The sequence below is a fragment of the Limulus polyphemus genome, unplaced genomic scaffold, assembly GCF_000517525.1.
Source record: "Limulus polyphemus unplaced genomic scaffold, Limulus_polyphemus-2.1.2 Scaffold683, whole genome shotgun sequence".
In the NCBI taxonomy this organism is placed as follows: domain Eukaryota; kingdom Metazoa; phylum Arthropoda; class Merostomata; order Xiphosura; family Limulidae; genus Limulus; species Limulus polyphemus.
In genome coordinates, this window is record NW_013666293.1 from 251,534 (window position 1) to 270,955 (window position 19,422).

General features: G+C 33.8%; 1 protein-coding gene across 5 annotated transcripts in view; it reads right to left on the reverse strand.

The window, feature by feature from the left end:
• Nucleotides 1-19,422, reverse strand: part of LOC106459928 (glutamate-gated chloride channel-like) — a 115,693-nt gene that overhangs the window by 26,629 nt on the left and 69,642 nt on the right. The window contains exon 1 of one of the 5 annotated variants that reach the window (XM_022386507.1): nucleotides 15,816-15,846. The exons of the other annotated variants lie outside the window; for them this stretch is intronic. The gene's annotated coding sequence lies outside the window, so the exon portion shown is untranslated. Of the gene's footprint in view, nucleotides 1-15,815; nucleotides 15,847-19,422 lie in introns of those variants that run through there. 5 annotated transcript variants of the gene reach the window in all.

Sequence of the window (19,422 nt, forward strand, 5' to 3'; positions counted from 1 at the left end):
ATTTGTCAAACCCCGTTACCATGGTACGTTACCATGGTTAATTGATTACAACTTCCAAAAATACCACTTTCTTGTTCTTTACCTGTTGTCATGAAAAATTAATTACAACTTTCTTGTTTTTGTAGCCTAGTGTTTGATAATTGAGATATAAAACATATTGTCTGTTGATAACTCTTATAGAACGTACTTGGCTTCGATTCTGATATATATATATATATTTAAGAAATATAATAGTAAGATTATATATTAACAATATTTCTGCAGTTTGTTTCTTAATTTTAATTTATAAATACGTTTTCAGATATATTAATAACAAACAGACAGAGGCTATAAAATGTTCAAAAAGACAAAAAAGACTGAAGATGTCGCCTAAAGTAAAAGAACAATATAATAGTTGACAGCATTTGATCAAACAAGTAGCATGTTTGATTGTGTAAAGCTTGGAACTAGCACGATGGACTGTGAGAATCTCTATGCAACTTATACTTAAACGAACAAGCACAGAATGTACACTATAACATATAAGAACGAAAACCACTACCAACCTGAGTAAATATTTTATGTACACCTTTATCAAAAAAAGATCAAATTTGCCTGGTATTGCGAGTTTGTAATCAACAAGTAAGTAAAAATAGATTGAATAAAGTTTAAACAAAACATTATGAAACAAAAATAGAAAATAAACACAGGCCTATAGATATAAATCTACATCTAAACAAAGCTGATAAATGCAATCTTCTCTAAAAAGAGATTGAGAATTTTAACAAACAATTCATTTCTCATAACTTCGGATTTAAGTTCCTCTAAGGCAGTAAAATAAAACACTCGAAAGACTGTGGCAATAGCAGATATGAAAGGAAATTACTTTTCTAACTAATAACTCAAATCTTTATAAAAACTTTCCAACTCATAAAAGCACATAGTTTTCTAAGTCATGTAGAAATGTGCACGTTATCCAGCCCTCTGATAATTTCAAATGTGTTCACTTGTTGTTGCACAGTAGATTCTTACTAGCGTTGGTGTATAATTGAATATATGGACTATCTCCAACGCCATTTGAAAGGTATTACGCAGTCATGCATCATTCGTCACTATATAGATTTTTGACATTCTTTTTTGGTATGTCTTATTTTCGTGTTTTTGAATTACATTTTAAGATATACATATATATATGTTCGATGATGATATATGTATATATAATGAACGAATTCAAGATAGTTTAAATCAGTGATTGAGTTTTTTGAAAACTTGCATCGTACTGCTTTCCTTACCTCATAATTTAGCTTATTTAAATCTTTTGTAAAATATTATATTAATAACGTAGTTACTATTTTAGGCATTAGATGGCACCAGATGAGGCGTATAAGCAGAGTTGTAGTATTTCGCAAGCTTATCAATAAGAACAAAAATGGTTTAGAACATTTAGTCAGTTTTATGTTTAAGGAACTTGCCGGGACAGTGTAAAATATTAATAATCATTGAATACATTATTTAAAACAAACAATGTATGACCATGTGAGCAAAGGAGGTGATTCGTTGATGAGAGAGTTTCATTTTAATGCGCTTTCTGATGAAAGTCTTGTTTTTATGTTTAAATACCGCAAAGTTAATGCTGTTCACTTAACCCTTTACAGCTTCTAGAACAGATCTTTCTTTGCCCAAAAAGCAAATCTCCTCTGATAGAATTTTTATTTCATTTTCTTAACATTAAAGCTTTTTAATAATACTTAAGGCAGAAGAAATATGTTTGTTTGTTTGTGGAATGTCGCGCAAAGCTACTCGAGGGCTATCTGAACTAGCCGTCCCTAATTTAGCAGTGTAAGACTAGAGGGAAGGCAGCTAGTCAACCCCACCCACAGCCAACTCTTTGGCTTCTCTTTTACCAATGATTAGCGTGATTGATCGTCACATTAAACTCCTCTGTGGCTCAAATGGCTAGCATGTTCGTTGACGGGAATCAAATCCTTATTCCGCAGATTGTGAATCGAGCGCCCTAACCACCAGATCATACCAGGCCCAGAAGGAATTCAACACGTTTCATTATGGACTTTTTCACATAAATAATAATAGAATAATAAAGGCTCGATTTATATACAAAAAAATTAGTTTCTTTGCCAAACACGTTGAAGTGTAAGTGAATATATATGTCCAAAACCATTCCGTTACGCTCTCAAGCATAACAGCTAAATCATTTAAAATATCAAAATACTCAAACGATCAACGTTGTATAATACAAAATTAAATTTTTATTTAAAAACCGATAGACAGTCGTAAAATACACTACCATGGCTTTTGTATTTATATGTTCCACAGTATTTGTTTTTCACACTTCTGAGGATGACGTGAACGACGACGAAACATGTAGTGTCTTTGACGACCGTCGATCGGTTTTTAAATAAAAATTTGTGTATTATACAACGTTTATCGTTTGAATATTTTAAATATTTACACAAGTTCCTTAAATTTTAACCGATTAAGATAAATCGTTGTACAAGCCTCACATAACCTGTGATGTCGGCGGACACTAACGTTTCAAAGAACGATTGCCACTATGTTTATGGTCCTGATGGAAAGTTAACTTCCAACATATTGAGCAATAAATATGTCTGTGTGTTAAAGTATTACTTTTTAAAGAACACTGCTATCGCCTGACAAACCCTTTTCCAACATAAGACGCCACTGCTCTTAAGAGACCCACTAACGAATGGATATTATACATATTATGGGATTACCCATTTTAAAGGCTTCATGGGGGAAAAGCTCTACATAAGCCATTGAAATGGTGTCATATTTGCCAGGGAGTTGACAGCAATAGCTACAAGCTATACACTCAAACTTTATACTTTTTGTATTTTAAAACTAGAGCATTCGAAATTTAAAGAACCACGCTTTGTTAACTTTCTGTATCGAAACTCTTACCACAAACCTTGTTTATTCTAAAGTTTATCTGCTTGTTTTATAATTTTCATGCAAGACTACGCAGACATTATTTGCTCCACGTCGTCCCTAATTTCGAACTGGTAACCTAGAGAGGAGGTCGCTAGTAAACTGTATCCAGTGTGAACTCTTAAGCTTCTCTTGTCTGAATGAATATTTTGGTTTGACCATCAATCTTATTATGCTATCACAGTCCAAAGTGCAGATCGTGTTTCTGCAGCAACAGGATGCAAACTCTTAATCCTCTGGTTTACAGTCTGGACACGCTGACCACTTGGCCTTGGCCGGCCCATTTAATCTAAAAAAGAACTTGACGATAAACAGAACTTTAATTAAGAGTTCCATACCCATATATATATATAATAACGTCTCATATTAGACAATAAAATTCATATCCTGACGAAATGAAAACAAAAGTCATAATTTCTCCTCTATATCATAAAACACTTTCGTTATGTGGCATGAAATTACGGAGTGGAATGCTTTGTTGACATTACATCTTGCAGGTTTACATTGACTTGCGTTTTATTGCATATAAAGCCTAATGGGAAATATACTTTTGTAATAGTTTTGGTTTTGTTACATGTTAAAAATTGGCTATGTGCTTACTATAATGCTTTGCTGCGTGGTGAGAGCTGATGTATTTGTTAGAGCTTTGGTTTTGTTGCGTGGTAAGAAACGGTGTGTTTATTTTGTTGCGTTTTGAAATCTGATGTACCTTGTAAAGTATTGAAACGAATAATGTGTTTATTATGGTTTTTGTCTTTGTTGTATGATGAGAGATGATGTATCTGTTGTGGTTTTTTGGGAGAACTGATTTATTTATTGGGGTTAAGAATTTTGTTTTGTGAGATGCCTTTTGCGAGTTTGTTGTGTGCTGATAATTGATGTAATTGTTAAGTTTTGTTGTGATTGGAAATAGTATATTTGTTATGGATTAGGTTTTGTTGTATGATGGGATATTGTGTACTTGTTATGGATTAGGTTTTGTTGTATGATGGGATATTGTGTACTTGTTATGGATTAGATTTTGTTGTGTCATGGCAAAGGTATGTTTGTTATGGTTTTGGTGCGTGGTGGGAGATAATGTAGTTATTGTTGTTTAAGGTTTTGTTTTATAAAGAGAGATGGTTTAATTGTTAATGAATTATGCCTATTTGCAACAATGTAAAATGAAAACAACCTGGGTTACAGAATATTTGAATTATTTAAATTACACTAGCGGAGTTGTTCTTGCATCATGCGTTGATGACGTATATAGCGATATAATATAAATAACTAAAGGCTTATACGCAGTACACACATTTAAGTTACATAGATGATTATTCCAAGTCTCTCTCTCTCTATATATATATAAATTCCTTTTTCTTTCGAAGTGAAGAAGGCTGTTTGTTGAATTTCGACCAAAGCTTCTCTAGGGCTATCTGCGCTAGCCATCCCTAATTTAAAAGCAATAGATTAGGCAACTAATCAACAGCAACCATCATCAACTCTTGTACTACATTTTACCAATGAAAATTGGGATTGAGTGGCACTTTATAACGCTCCCACGGGTGATAGAACTAACAAGTTCGAGCATGGGATCCACAGATTGCGAGTCGAGCGCCCTAATCACCAGGACACGCCATACCGAAAGTATGTCACAATAACATAAGTAAGTTAGTTTCTGAAAGAGGAGCGAAGTAATAGTAAATCTTGTAATCCGATGAAAGAAGAAACAAATTAAAGATCGTCATAACTGTCTAGTGTTTCACGTAGAATTACCTTTGTACGGAATGACGGGAAGAATTAACTAGAACTGTATTTGTCAGGGTTTATGTTATTAACACTTGCTCAGATTCTCTTTCGGTTTCGTTCGATTATTAGCATAGAGCTACATGCGCTCTCTTCACCGCAAGTAATCGAACACCAGATTTTTAGCGTTGTAAGTCCGCAAACTTACCGTTGGCTCACTGGGCGACTCTTTGATTTCAAATCCTGTAATAAATCACCTGAAGTTATGCATACACACAGATGTAATTATAATACAAAATAAAAGAACTAGAAAAGTTAAAAAACATTATAAAAGAAAAATGCACACGTAAGAATAAAGTTGGTAAAGTGGCCAAGAACAGATTAGCTAAAACTCGAAAGTCCGTATAGTTCCCCATGTTTTGTTTAGAGATTATCAGGTGTATATTGTAATCCTTTTTGAATAACACTAATAGGTTAATCAACAAATCTGCGTTCAGTCTGTTCATTCTCCAATTTTTCTAACGATTTGTTTGTTAAGCACAAAAGTACTCAATGGGTTATCTGTAATCTTTCCGCCACGGGTATCGAAACCCGATTTTTTTTGCATTTTAAGCGTTCATATTTGCCGCTGAGCTAAAGGGGAGGATTTTCAAACGAATAAAAACAAATAGTGTCGTGACTTAGCCTCTCGCTTCCTTCACAAGGGTTTAATTGACAGTAAATTTCAATGAGTATCCCAAAATGATTTTTATCTATGCTTTAGATATGTTTTAGGTATTCGCCTCCAGAAGTTTGTATGCAGTACTGAATAACAAAATAAACTAAGGCATGTTTTATGATGAGTAAAGTATATATATTTTCGCGAACCTTATTGATATTGTATTGACACAAGACAGGGTTAGTAAACATTACCATTTAACTAATGAATATTATATGTGATTACCTATAAAACATGTAATATTAATCTATATGAATCTTTGCTTGAGTAGGAAGAATTAGAAAAACCACATTTTCCCATAGTTATATAACCTAAGTACATGCTAAATTAGATATTATATACGTATTTTGACCCTAGAGAAGGTTCACAAAATGGCTTCGACCAAGCTGTTGAAGTATGTAAAATCACTTGAGAGGAATTGGCTCGCAATTTGAGGATCGCGGCTTCGAATCCCCGTCACACCAAACATGCTCGCCCTTTCAGCCGTGGAGGCGTTATAATATGACGGTCAATCCTACTATTCGTTGGTAAAAGAGTAGCTCAAGAGTTGGCAGTAGGTGGTGATGATTAGCTTCTTTCTCTCTAGTCTTTCATTGTTAAATTATGGACGGCTAGCGCAGTTAGCCCTCATGTAGCTTTTCGCGAAATTCACGACAAACCAAACAAACAAACTTAAAAGGATAATCTATAACAGGTGAATTATCTAACATTTTGCATAACACGTTTGTAGTTGGACACTCACGTTACTAGCAGGTTCATTCACCATTTTAACAAAAGGTTAAAGACAAAACAGACTTCCACCGATTTCATGGGTAGAAAAACTTGAATTTCTTTAAAAACAACGTGAATGAAATGTACAGCGAATAAAGTGATTCTAAACAAATGATAATATTAGAGTTTTGGCTTTAAAGGACTGTTTCTGTCTGTTTCTAGAGTAAAAAACGTTTTCGACCTGAATAAGGCCTCAGTATAGAAACCGAAACGTTGCCCTGCTCTAGAAAATGGCAGTAGTCCATAGCTAAAACTCTACTACTTCTGGACAGCCTAAAATACCTTTGAAACAGCAACTGATAATGTTTAGGAATTATATTGTACATTATAAGTGTGGTAGTTTGGTAGAAACTTCAGCTAAACAAATGATTAGAACTAAAGAATGATGCGAAGTCGGAAACAAAATTAAAATAATAGGTTTATCAATTGTTATAAAACAAGTTAACGCAGATGTTGTTTTGCACATCCTTCTTAATTTGTCCGTTGGACTCAGAGGTGTGTAAGAAATAGCATTTGATGGACATAGTAAGTGGAACAAAAGCTGCGGTTAACTTGTTTTTATATCAAAATTAAAAGAAGTTTTTGTGTAGAATCTATACGTGTTGATATTTCAGAACTTTTTTTTTCTGTGATTTCCTGTGGTATCATGATTATCAACCCTTGAAACAACATGTCATGATATAATGCTTGTAGACGTGATGAATTTGCATCATGATGATCAGTAACGATTTCCTTGGGCTGCTGTACAATGTTCCTATATGGAAACAACCAGCTTGGATTCACTGCATCCAATTAGGGTGTTCGTTATTCAACTTCAAGCGAAGAACAGAACTTCAATGAAAGGAAAATGTTTACAAAAATGGCGGCAAAAATAGATAAACAAATTGTTTGTATATATGAACAACTAAAGAAAAAAGTAGGTAAATGAATAAATTATTTGAGATAAGGTATTCATGAGATGCCAGACCATACGGTGTTCGTTTTCTTTCGATAGACCGTAAGTCTGACAGACAGTTATGAATCAAATCAGATTTTTTTTTGACGTAACGATTTCTGCGTCAGGAGGAAGAGCTCTTCTAGAAATCCTTTACGTATATTTCTTACTTTAGTCCCAACAATCGCATTTTATAAATAGTTGTTGTTCTTTCAGAAAGCTTTTTACGTGTTTTCTAGAACATTCAATACACGGGAGAACTAAGAAGACCAGAAGTGCGTGACTAAAATCCCTTAACGTTGTTTGACGGAATAATTCGAACGTTGCAGCTATATATATATGTGTGTGTAAAAACTCCTACGTGTTTCTTGTTTAAATTGTGACAGCTCAGAGTTTAATAGAATATAAAATTGAAAGAAATACATCACTTTATTTTGTTGGCCAACATAAACCTCTGTAAATAGTATGTTTTCTATCAATAACCTACTATTTTTCAAATGATAATTATTCCTTCTTTTATTTGGTTTGGTTTGTTTTCATAAACCACCCTCTCGTTAAATGGATCATTTACTCAAGGTACTCTTAAAATGGCGTTTATCATAAATACGTTTTCAATCTCTCAGTAGCGCCACAAGCTTTGTCTTCTTCGTGTTGTGCCACAGATACTTACCCTTCAGCTTGTTGTTTCAGGATATTAGCACAAAATTACATGAAGGGCTATTTCCCATAGCCATCCCTAATCTAGTAGTGAAAGACTAGAAGGAAGGAAGCTAGTCATCATCACCCACCGCCAACTCTTGAATTACTCTTTTACCAACGAATAGTGGGATTGACAAAACGTCATAACGCCCCCACGGCTGAAAGGGCGAGCATGTTTGGTGGATGGGGTTTCCAAACCGCGAACTTTCTTTTAGTAGCTCATATTATCTTACATTGTTGGTGTCGTTATTTTCGTGGGCTTCCATTTTAAAGTGAGAAAAGTAGCTACATTTCTAATAATGAATTTAAAGTTGGCAAGGTAATATTTTGTAAGATATATTTTTAGTACGATATTTGTGAAACAGTCATTTTAAAAAGTTTCTTTGAATTTCTTACTTAAATCTATTTATATAATAGCTAAATGTCTGTTTCCTGTCACGCTCTGTATCTTCTGAACGGTTAATCGTATATAAAAAACATCGCTATGCTTATTTTCAAGAGTATATTACAGAAAAAAATATTCATTTTTGACAATTCCTAAAATTTCATATCGATCCATCCGTCTTTAAGAGGATATATTCAATTAAATTCAAACCAACTTATTCGACATGGTACAATAAAATCATACGAGTATATAAAATCTACATTAAGAAATGAAATAAGTATGAAATGAACAAAAATAAACATATACGAACAACTGTCAAAAGCGCTCACTTCCGTAGCGGTCTTTCCTTGCGTTCAGTAAAATGACAAGAAACGGTGGCATCCAGCGAAAACAATCCCAGTATTTTTACTTATTGAAATAACACATGGAATGACAAAATATGGTTGATTGTAAACGAACCACTAGACAATCATATTGCATATACGCTCTGTTCCAAGGGATTGGGTTGAGTGCATATCTTATATTTATTTATCATTATATTTAGGAAAATTACCGTTGAATTGTTTCAACGGCCATCTGCTAATAAGTCTATATTACACAAAACATGTTTATGGAATGTATTTTGGTAAGCTATAAGTAAAGACAGATTTTTTTATTGTACGTTACAATCTGCATTAGAGGGTTAATAACAAGAATAAGTGTCATCCAGTGGAAAGTCAGATTGTATTTATGACACAAACACAAGGAGCATCTTGCATCTAGCTGTCTGTTAACACTGGACAACAAAAAAATTTGCTACTAGAGAAAACTCAAACGATTCGGGTAATTTGATGGTGCTGATTTCAAAAATGTAGTCAGAATTTGTCCGTCTCTTCTAGATTTTGAATTATTGTAATATCTCAATATTTTATCAGCACTATGTGAAATATCATGCATTCAACTTTTACAATAAGTCTACGCTATTAAATTAAGTTTACTTGGACAGTTTAATGGGTAAAAGGCATACATTTTGATAACTTCAAACACTGACTGTATTGCATTGGTGTAAAATTCCAAATATATTGTTCATATGTGCTACTTGTTCTCGACATAAATGTAGTGAATTATTCCACTTTTGCTTCATTCCCACTTTCATCTGCTCTGCTCGGGAATCACGAAACCACCATGTGCTCAGTTTGCTAGAACATTCGAGAAGTCCCTCGACTGAGCATAAAAGGGGCGGAACCAGACGCCTCTCTTTCAGTTGCCTCTCACTTACTCAGTTGGTAATTTCATCCCGCTCTGCGCACAGTCAAACAAAGTCCGATCTTCTTCCTTTCATCATACCCGCGATATAATATAATTCTGCAAAACTTTGCTTTTTAAAATCTTTTAAATTCTAGTTCTGTAAACATAAGTTCTTTTATATTTTTATGAGAATATCATTTGAAATGCTGGCTGCCTCCAGTTCAAGCAAAGTTCGAAGGTGCAGAAACGCCCAAACAGTTTCTGCTACATTTGTGGAAAATATATTATAGTTTCACGAAAGAAAAACATCATACACAAGGGAAAGATAGCTTACTAGCACAATTTTGTGTGTAAAACTGGGGACCAATAAGAACATTGGGCTCCACATGTGTGTTGTACAGTTTGTACATCTGGCTTAACACAGTAGCTGAATAAGAAGAGAGCAATTATGCCATTTGCAGTTCTCATGATATGGTTTGAGTCCAAAGATAATCTAACTGACTGTTATTTTTGCATGACTATTGTTTCTGTATATTCAGGCAAAACTAAACAGTACATTAATAGAGTTATTAGATGACGAGGATGAAGATGATTCATTGTCTTCTTCGCAGGATAACTCTTCTATTTCCTAATTCGCCAGTGTATGTGGCATTAGAAGACCATCACCATGAGGTACTGGTTTCATTGCAGATGCAATATCTAGATATCTCCAGTTTGAATGATTTTCAGGCAGCAAGTTCTTCCTGATTGAGTAATGTTTCAAAATCATCATCCATTAGTATTTCCCGAATCTGTAGCCCAACAAAGATATCTCCTTTCATTTGTGTACCACTGATTTTTGAAAACTTGTCAAACAGATATCTAAAACCATTACCATCTTTGTTCATTCCTTTTATAAAAATTCTTCATGAATCCCAGTTTAATATGAAGTGGGGGCAGAAACGCATTTTGAGAATTTACTAAAAGTTGATACTCGACATTCTGTTTTCCTGGTACATGCTTTTCTGCCACTGGTCATTCCTTCTTTTTGAAATGCTTTTCATCAATTCGTCTGTCCCAGAGACACAAAAAGCAATAATATTTGGTACACCCAATCTGCAGGCCTAGCAGGAGCACAATAACTTTTAGATCACTACATATGTCCCACTTACGGTGATCATAATTGATGGCCTTAAGTATTATCTGCATAGTTTAATAAGTTTATTTCATGCTCACAACATGAGCAACAGGAATCGATGGCTTAGTGTTCCCATTGTGCAAAAGTACAGCTCTCAGGTAACTTTAGATGAGTCGATAAAAAGTATTCATTCTTGAGGATGGTGTTCAATACTTAATTCTTCCATTAGTGCAGCAACATTTGTACAGAAACATAAAGTATCTTTCATGCTGCAGTAAGAAGCAGGGCTTTGATGGCTACTTTGGTAAATTGAAACTCTTGTTCCTGTAGCTAATAAATTACATTGCTATAGACGATAGCCAAGACGTTCCCCATGCTGCTTTGATAGAGACAAATCATAACTCAAATGCTTGTGTGATCAGATGAGGCAGTTTATTTTGAGTTGCCACAGGATCGTCCTTAATATCGCATTTTCATTGTAGAAATATCTTGGTGGAAATACTCACCATGCTCATCGGTCACTGCACCTAGTTCATTTGGAAAGAAGTCTAAATGGAAGTGTAAGAAGTGCATATTTATTGACATCCTAGACCCCCATTTTCCTGTAGTTCTCGAGTATATTATCAGTCATCACAGCATATTTTTCATCTTTGTGATTTCCTAAGAAATTTTTGACAAGGAATCCTGCGATGATGGGAGATTACTGTTGGTTCTTACAGCGTGAAACTGAGAACATGCACAAAAGGTGCAACAAGTCAAGCAATATTTTGTAAACAAAAAATAAAAAATATCATGATGAAAGTTTTGAACATAGCCTGAACGAATTTTCAATATATGATATTATCATATGCATTGCTTTTGTAAAATTGGTATTGCTATTATGTATTGTTTTTGAACATTCTTAAATGCAATTTTCAATCAATAGAGAAAGTTATTTTCACGACATAAAGAATATTTTGAATAAATCTATCATAACTCGAAAACTAGAGGAGATCAGTAATTTTCAACGTTATGTTTAGAATCAATATCATCAAATTACCCAGAAACAGTTGCATTTTTTTCTAGTAGCAGAGAAAGTTTTTTGTTGCCCGATGTAATCATGGAATTTGGCTTTCAACTGACGGACCATCAAAGCTCACCTGGTGCTTGTTGGGAAGTTAGAAACAGCTTAATCAATATCATCAAATTACCCAGAAACAGTTGCATTTTTTTCTAGTAGCAGAGAAAGTTTTTTGTTGCCCGATGTAATCATGGAATTTGGCTTTCAACTGACGGACCATCAACGCTCACCTGGTGCTTGTTGCGAAGTTAGAAACAGCTTAAAATCACATCTGTGTATTTGTTTGTAATTAAGTACAAAGCTACAGAAAGGGCTATCTGTGCTCTGCCCACCACGGGTATCGAAACCCGGTTTCTAGCATTATAAGTCGGCAGACATCCCGCTGTGCCACTGGGAGCCACATCTGTGTGTATACTTTAGTTGAGATACTAGTAGTATTAATCTGGCTTTAGACTGGGTCTGAGACACTTTTTATAAGGGGAATCTGTTTGAAACAATGACTCGTAGAGTTAAACATTAGCTGAATTTAGTCATTTCATTTTGTTTTCACAAATAAAAATGCTTTGAACAATGGCGAGGATAATTTTAACCATTACTATACTGTATATATGAAGGTGATAACTTTCAAAGTTCCAAACAGAAAATCGTGTTTAATCTTTTTTTTACACTAAATATATTATTTGTCAATATTTATCACCAACTTTATTATGGAGAAAAAATATATATTCTTTTCTACGTTTTATGTTTTTAACAGTTGAATATATCAGTCATTCGTTTGTACTTTTTTACTTCATAAAATATCTTTAAATTTCTACATTTTTAATTTACCAGCTACATATTTATTACTTTAAGAAAAATATGATTAATAGTCGTTTAAAATTGATAAAAGTGAAATACATAATCCCAAGGCTCTGGATTGAGATAAATTAATAAAATTTAAACTTCATCCTTTGGCTTTGTTTCTAGCACTCTCATGAGTGTCAACATTGAAAAAATCATATTCTAGGCTCTGTTTGAAATTGTTAATAAGGTTCTGAATTTAGGGCAACATTGTTTGTTTTGTTTTTCTTACAATATTTGTGTAAAACTCTACTTGGTTGTATCTATCAGTATTCATTCCAGGCAGAATCTACCTACAAATGTTAGCATAATTTACTGAGGTGTGAAAGAAAGTGTTGTATATCAAGAACTTGTACTTGGAAATTAAATAAACTTAAAACTACAAGGCTATTTAACTTTTAATCAACCTTCGAGAAAAGTCGAGGCGGCGAAAAAGTAAGCTACTTCAAATGCCATTATTATTTCTAATTAAAGAAAGCTTTATAGAGTAGCTGAAGAAGTTAATAGTGGAGTAATGGTAATATAATTTTAATAATAACTCGTGCATATTACGTGTTATCAGAATTGTTTTCGTGCTGTCAAACCAATAAACAAGCTAAAGCATCGAATTTACACGAGGTTGACTCGTGTATCTTACTAGTCATGATGTGAATGATGACACCCTAAGGTAACAAAAGTAATGATTTGTCCTGAAGTAGTATGTATGGATGACCACTGGTCTCTTCTTTGTCACTTAATTTGTACAGTTGATGATGCGGATACTTTCAGGAAGACAGATGTTTTTGTTAATGTCAACAACTACGCGTAACTTGAGGGTACGACACAATCATTATCACCTAAGATGTCAGAAACTCTGACTTAATTAAATAAATATATTTAAAATAAAGCTTCAACAGTATGACACGCCAACAAAAACTGTTCGTATCTATAAAAGGCTCCCCCTATCGTCGTATAACAGTATTTACTTGTTCTTTCAGGATTAAATAAGTGATGACAATTTATTGTTGGCTTCTTGTTGTTCACATTCTTCTGTTTTGTTCTATTTTACTGTAACATGTTAGACGTTTAGACTGATGTATTTCAAAACAGCTCAGTAAAATCAACGTGTACAAGTTGACGTTGAATAGGTCGTATCTTGTTTGATAATAATATATGTACATCCTGCTGTGTACTTCCTCATTCTTTGGTAATCACATCTATATTTTGTGCTTTATATTTCCTTGTAATTTGGTAACCATACCTGTATTTTCTGCTCTATAGTTCCTTATTGTTTGATAACCAGACCTGTATTTTCTGCTATATAGTTCCTTATTGTTTGGTAACCATACCTGTATTTTCTGCTCTATAGTTCCTTATTGTTTGGTAACCAGACCTGTATTTTCTGCTATATAGTTCCTCATTATTTAGTAACCATACCTGTATTTTCTGCTCTATAGTTCCTCATTATTTAGTAACCATACCTGTATTTTCTGCTCTATAGTTCCTCATTATTTAGTAACCATACCTGTATTTTCTGCTCTATAGTTCCTCATTATTTAGTAACCATACCTGTATTTTCTGCTCTGTAGTTCCTTCTTGTTATGTAAGAATACCTCTATTTCCTGCTCTATGGATCTTCATTGTTAGGTAACAATACCCGTATTTCCTGCTCTATAGTTTATCGCTCATCTTTGTCTTTTATATGTAATATGAAACTATATCTCAAGGTTTTCATAAACATCGTATAAATTTTGTAATGTTGATTTTTTTCTTGGAAGCGATTCAAAACCTATGTATATTTAAGTGATTACTAAATGTTATGTTCGAAAACTATAAATATCTCATAAAAAAAGCTATTCTGAAAATAATGTATGCTTACAGGAAATATGTTATTATATATATATATCATCAAATTAATGACATTTCCAAATTCTTATAGATGGAATATGAAAATGTTCACAAACTATGCTTTTAGAAACAGTATGAAGCTCATAAACCTTGGCACAAAAACACACCATCAATATTACGGTAAAAGTAAATAGAGAGCCAGCAAGTAATTATCAAGAAAGGTTCAAGAAGACTTGCATAAAAACTAGTTAATCACGGACAACAAAGAAAAGACTCAAACTTGCTAGAATCCTACTATGGTATTGTTATTAAACTAAAGCTGAGGACGAACACATTTTCACAAGATAAGACTCGGGATTATTTCTATACCACAGTTACAACTTCCTTGGTCTTATGGTAATCTACAGTCTTAGGCTACCTACGTCAGTGATCATTCTTATTATAACTATTCACGAGAAGGTTAACTCCCAATCCTTGATAGCCTCTGCAGTATTCTCTACTTTGGGTATGACCTACACAACAGGAGTTTGGGTGACACAGAGAAGTTGCCAAACAAGTAAAATCTCACTGAAATTATCACTATGACATATATTCTTAGGGTGAGGCGAGAACAATTATTTACATCCTATTCAGAAGGACTTAAACTAAATGCGGAACTTTTGCATGATAAAGTGTTGGAAAACATTTCCTGAACATACAAGAATAAATATATGTTATTTTCCAGTTAAAGGTAAGTTCTAGTCATAATATCATGACACTAAAAGTCTTTGCTTCGCCAGTTGTGGCCTTTAGTAAAATTTTGATAATTTTGGTTCTGTTACTTATAACTACAGAGTTTAAGGCTCCCCTGCTGTGAAACGCAATCTATTACGTTAATTTTGTATACGCTTCACGAGAGTAGAACTTGAACAGACTTCAGTGTTTCAATGAAACATTACAGCGTGACTAAAAGTAGTCTGTACCTGTAAAACAATATCTTATGCTGTTTAGAAACCTTTAGCGCAGGAACAAACCAAAGGCATTCGAAATGTACGTTCAAATGCAACTAATATATGACAGCAAAATTTATAGTAGTCTAAATCTGGGCCTTAATGAAGTAGAATTGTGTACTGACTGCATCAGTTATGCCGACACGTTAATACAGTGGTAACATACTGGGAATTACGATGGGTGGTTTGTTAATAAATGTTAAACATTATAATAAACGAAATTATTGATAATAACACATACTGTTTGAAATGTATGTGATAATTGTTAACATAGTCTTTGGACGGATTGATAAACGTTGGATTGTTAAGATAAATAAATTATTCTAGTGGTATTGTTATTAATATATCTAAGGTATATTTTTAATTTGGATTATATTAATAAATGGTTACAGTAGTAGGGAAGCAAGTGTCTTTGTCAATTAACGGATAAGATTAACGTAGTATTAGAGGCTATATTTTATTTTGAATTTTCTACTGGTTTCCATAGCAATATTTTGAAAAGTTCCCTGCTTAAATACATTCTCAAGTTATTATACTGTTTTTTTTTCTTCATGTATCTATATTATAAAGTACTAACAATTTATTATTTGTTCAGATAACTTCAAGGACTTCTACATGTCCGTTTCAAAGGTAAACAAGCAGCATGCCACTCAACGAACGTCGCCAGTAAGATGTTCTTTCTTGTGTCATTCAACAAACACAGGATAGAGGAAAATAGAGACTTAGTGTTCACTTTCTTGTTACGTATTGTCAGTTGAATAAGGAGCTTACTAGGGAGAAAACGAAAGAGAAACTGTGATACGAAGTCATGGATATGGATGTTACATGATGCATCAGACATCACCAAAGATTAACGGGAAAATTCTCCATCTGGTTTTAAAAACAATACTAACAGAGGCTACCAGAAAATATTTTTATCTCCATTTTTTTTAAACGAAATATTATCAGAAGTTACTAAAGGAATATACCATTAAGGTCGTTTATGACGTCTCGCTGTCAATATATGAGTACGTTAATCTTTTCGTACTGGATAGATTAAGAATAACCATCAAAAGTTACCTTAAGACACATTATGAAATATAATTATAAATTAATGATATAAATTCAAAAATAAGCTCAAATGCTGCATTTTTTGTGTAAGAAACAGAAAAGGTTAAAATATTGGAATACAAGCTAATTAATTATTTCAATTTGGATTTGTTTACAAATTATGAAATGTGACAGTTTTTTAAAACTGAAATATTTTGGCTAGTTCTGCCATCATATGTATAAAAAAAACTTTGCAATAAATACATGATTCTGCTTTAAATCACGAACAGCCCACCAATGGCTCAGCTTTAAGTCTGAGGACTCACTCAATGCTTGTGAGAACAGCACAGATAGCCCATTGTGTAGTTTTGTGCTTGATAACAAACAATCAACATCAAGTGAATTTCATTGTACGAAACCTTATATTAACACTGTTTGTATTACATCTATTTTAAAAGTTTACTTTTATTCTAGGTTAAAAACAATTTTAGCTCTATCCTCTGTACAATTTATATTACAAAGTTCAATGAAGTATATAAGAAAAGCTAATCTAAAGCGACTTGTATAAATGCTGAGTGTACTTATGTGTGTGTGTGTTGTGTTTATTTATACAGTACTGGAAATAATTATGGAAACGGTGAATAAAAAAGGGTATAAAACATTACGAGAACGTTTCCCATTATCATGTGAAGATGAAATGCACCAGAGTACATCCAAGTGTTGATAGTGTACACTGATCGAGATAGAAAAGCGAAACTCTCCAAAAATTATATCAAGTATCTCAAGAACAATCTTGCCAACGACCATGCTGTAAAAACAAGCGGAAAAATTAAAACTAGAACAGTAAGATACACAGCACGAAGTGTTCTTAATGCCACGTATAGCTAGCTGCTGAGAAAAGGTAACGAAACCAAATGGTTGAAATGGACATCATAACACAAAAAGCGGAATGAACAAAACTAGAAACCACAAACAGTGAAATGTGCAAAGCTAGAGACGTATGTTCTTTATAGATGAATACAAGATGGAACTGTTCAGAACAATAAACAAAACAGTTTGTTCAACATTGAACCACAGTTTGTTCGACGATGGAAAGGAGAATGGTATCATATTCAATGTACAACACCTACAATGAAACATTTCAGCCAACTATGTCGGTAACCTACATAAAATTGATGGCACCCTAACTGCTGAGAAGTCCAGGCACGTTCTGTTCCATCATACCATTTCCTCAGAAACACGACTCATTGGACGGGGATTTGTTTTCCAACAATACCATGGTCCCAAGCGTACAGCAGATATTGTGAAATGAAATCATAACAGTAAAAAGACCAATGGAAGTATTATACTGTACAACTTGTCCAATTTTTCTTTTTACTTTTTGTGATAATATTTTCTATCATTAATAAATTCACCATCTAGCTGCCATTACTCGCTGTATGTGGTTCCCGTATATGTATTGATTGTGTATTTCCATAATTATTTCTACATCTGTATATTTAGTTGGTTATTCTTAACAACTTTCTTTAAGTTCACTTGAGGGTCAACGTTAAGTTTACTGACTTACAACGCTAAAATGTGCGGTTCCATTTTCTGTGGTGGACAGAGCGCAGATAGCCACTGTGTTGCTTTGCGCTAAAACAAACGAACAAAACTTATTTCAAACGACACAAAAATATTTATTCCCAGGTGGTTTTCCATAACTATTCTGCTGTCTCTATAGTATTAAGGAAAAACACAGGTTAAGCATTCTGAATAGTTCTTCTTTCCCATAAGAGGCATAAGAAGAGGTAATAACTGAAATGATTTTATTGTCCCCAAAGAGATTTGAAAGTAACAATCCCTCAGGGACCTTGTGGATGAGGCTTAAGGTGTAGGATGACACTCAAGTAATTCGTGTTAACTTGCAACACAGAAATTCTCCACAAAGCTTTACAGCTTTAAGAAATAAAAAAAATTAGAATCTGTTTCAGGACAGTTTGGTTTGTGGTTTAGAGCAAAGCGGCATTGGGCTATCTGCTGTGTCAATCGCAGAGAAACGAACCCCGGATTTTAACACTGTAATTACACAGTCTTTCCGCTTTCCTACCAGGGGATTTCTGAATATAAAGTAAATGTAAATAATAATAATACTTGAGTTTAAGTGAGGGAGAGCACATTCTAGTAGGCCACTTCACTGGATGTTTTATTTCGAGGGATTTATTTAGTTTAAGAAAATGAATTTGTTTTAAGCGTTTTCTTGGTCATAAGGTTTCAGAATAAGAACTAGGCTAAAGCGTTTTCTTTTACAAAAACTATCATTTATAAATTTGGCTAGATCCGATTATTACATTTAACATTCACGTTACTGACTTGTTTGTATATTGTTCACTACCGGTGGGGTCCATATTTTAAGGCATTTTATATTTTTTGCTTGTTATAACTGAGGGAAAAGAACCGATCAAATAAATTGCGTTAATTCACTCAATTTTTATGTAAAATGCTTATGGTACCTCAGCAGTAACTGGTATACCGAAGTTTATTTATTTTTTGTTTTCGTCTGAACCGTATATTATTCAGAACGTTGTAGCCAACAAAGGCATTTATTCACCAGCAAGTTGATGTATAAATAGTTCAGAAATATGTACTTCAAACATGTCGATGAGGGGTCCATGTTGATAATTGGAGGGTTAAAATATATTCAAAAGAATTATATGGTATCGTATGTAAATAAATGATGAATAATTTAAATCAACTAGGCATGACCAGGTGGTTAGAGCACTTGACTCGCACTCTGAGGGTCGCGGGTTCATATCTTCGTCCCACCAAACATACTCGCCCTATCAGCCGTGGGGTAAAAGAGTAGCCCAAGAGTTGGCGGTGAGTGTCCTTCCACTGCTCAATTAGGGACAGCTAGCGCAGGTAGCCCTAGTGTAGCTTTGCGCGAAATTCAAAAACAAATCCAAAGAAGGTATATAACTTTTATTTTAGAAGTCTATCACAGACATCACTAACCAAATATTTTCGGCCCGGCATGGCCAGGTGGTTAGGGCGCTCGACTTGCAATCTGAGGGTCGCGGGTTCGAATTCCCGTCACACCAAACATTCTCGTCCTTTCAGCCGTGGGGGCGCTATAACGTAACGGTCAATCCCACTATGCATTGGTAAAAGAGTAG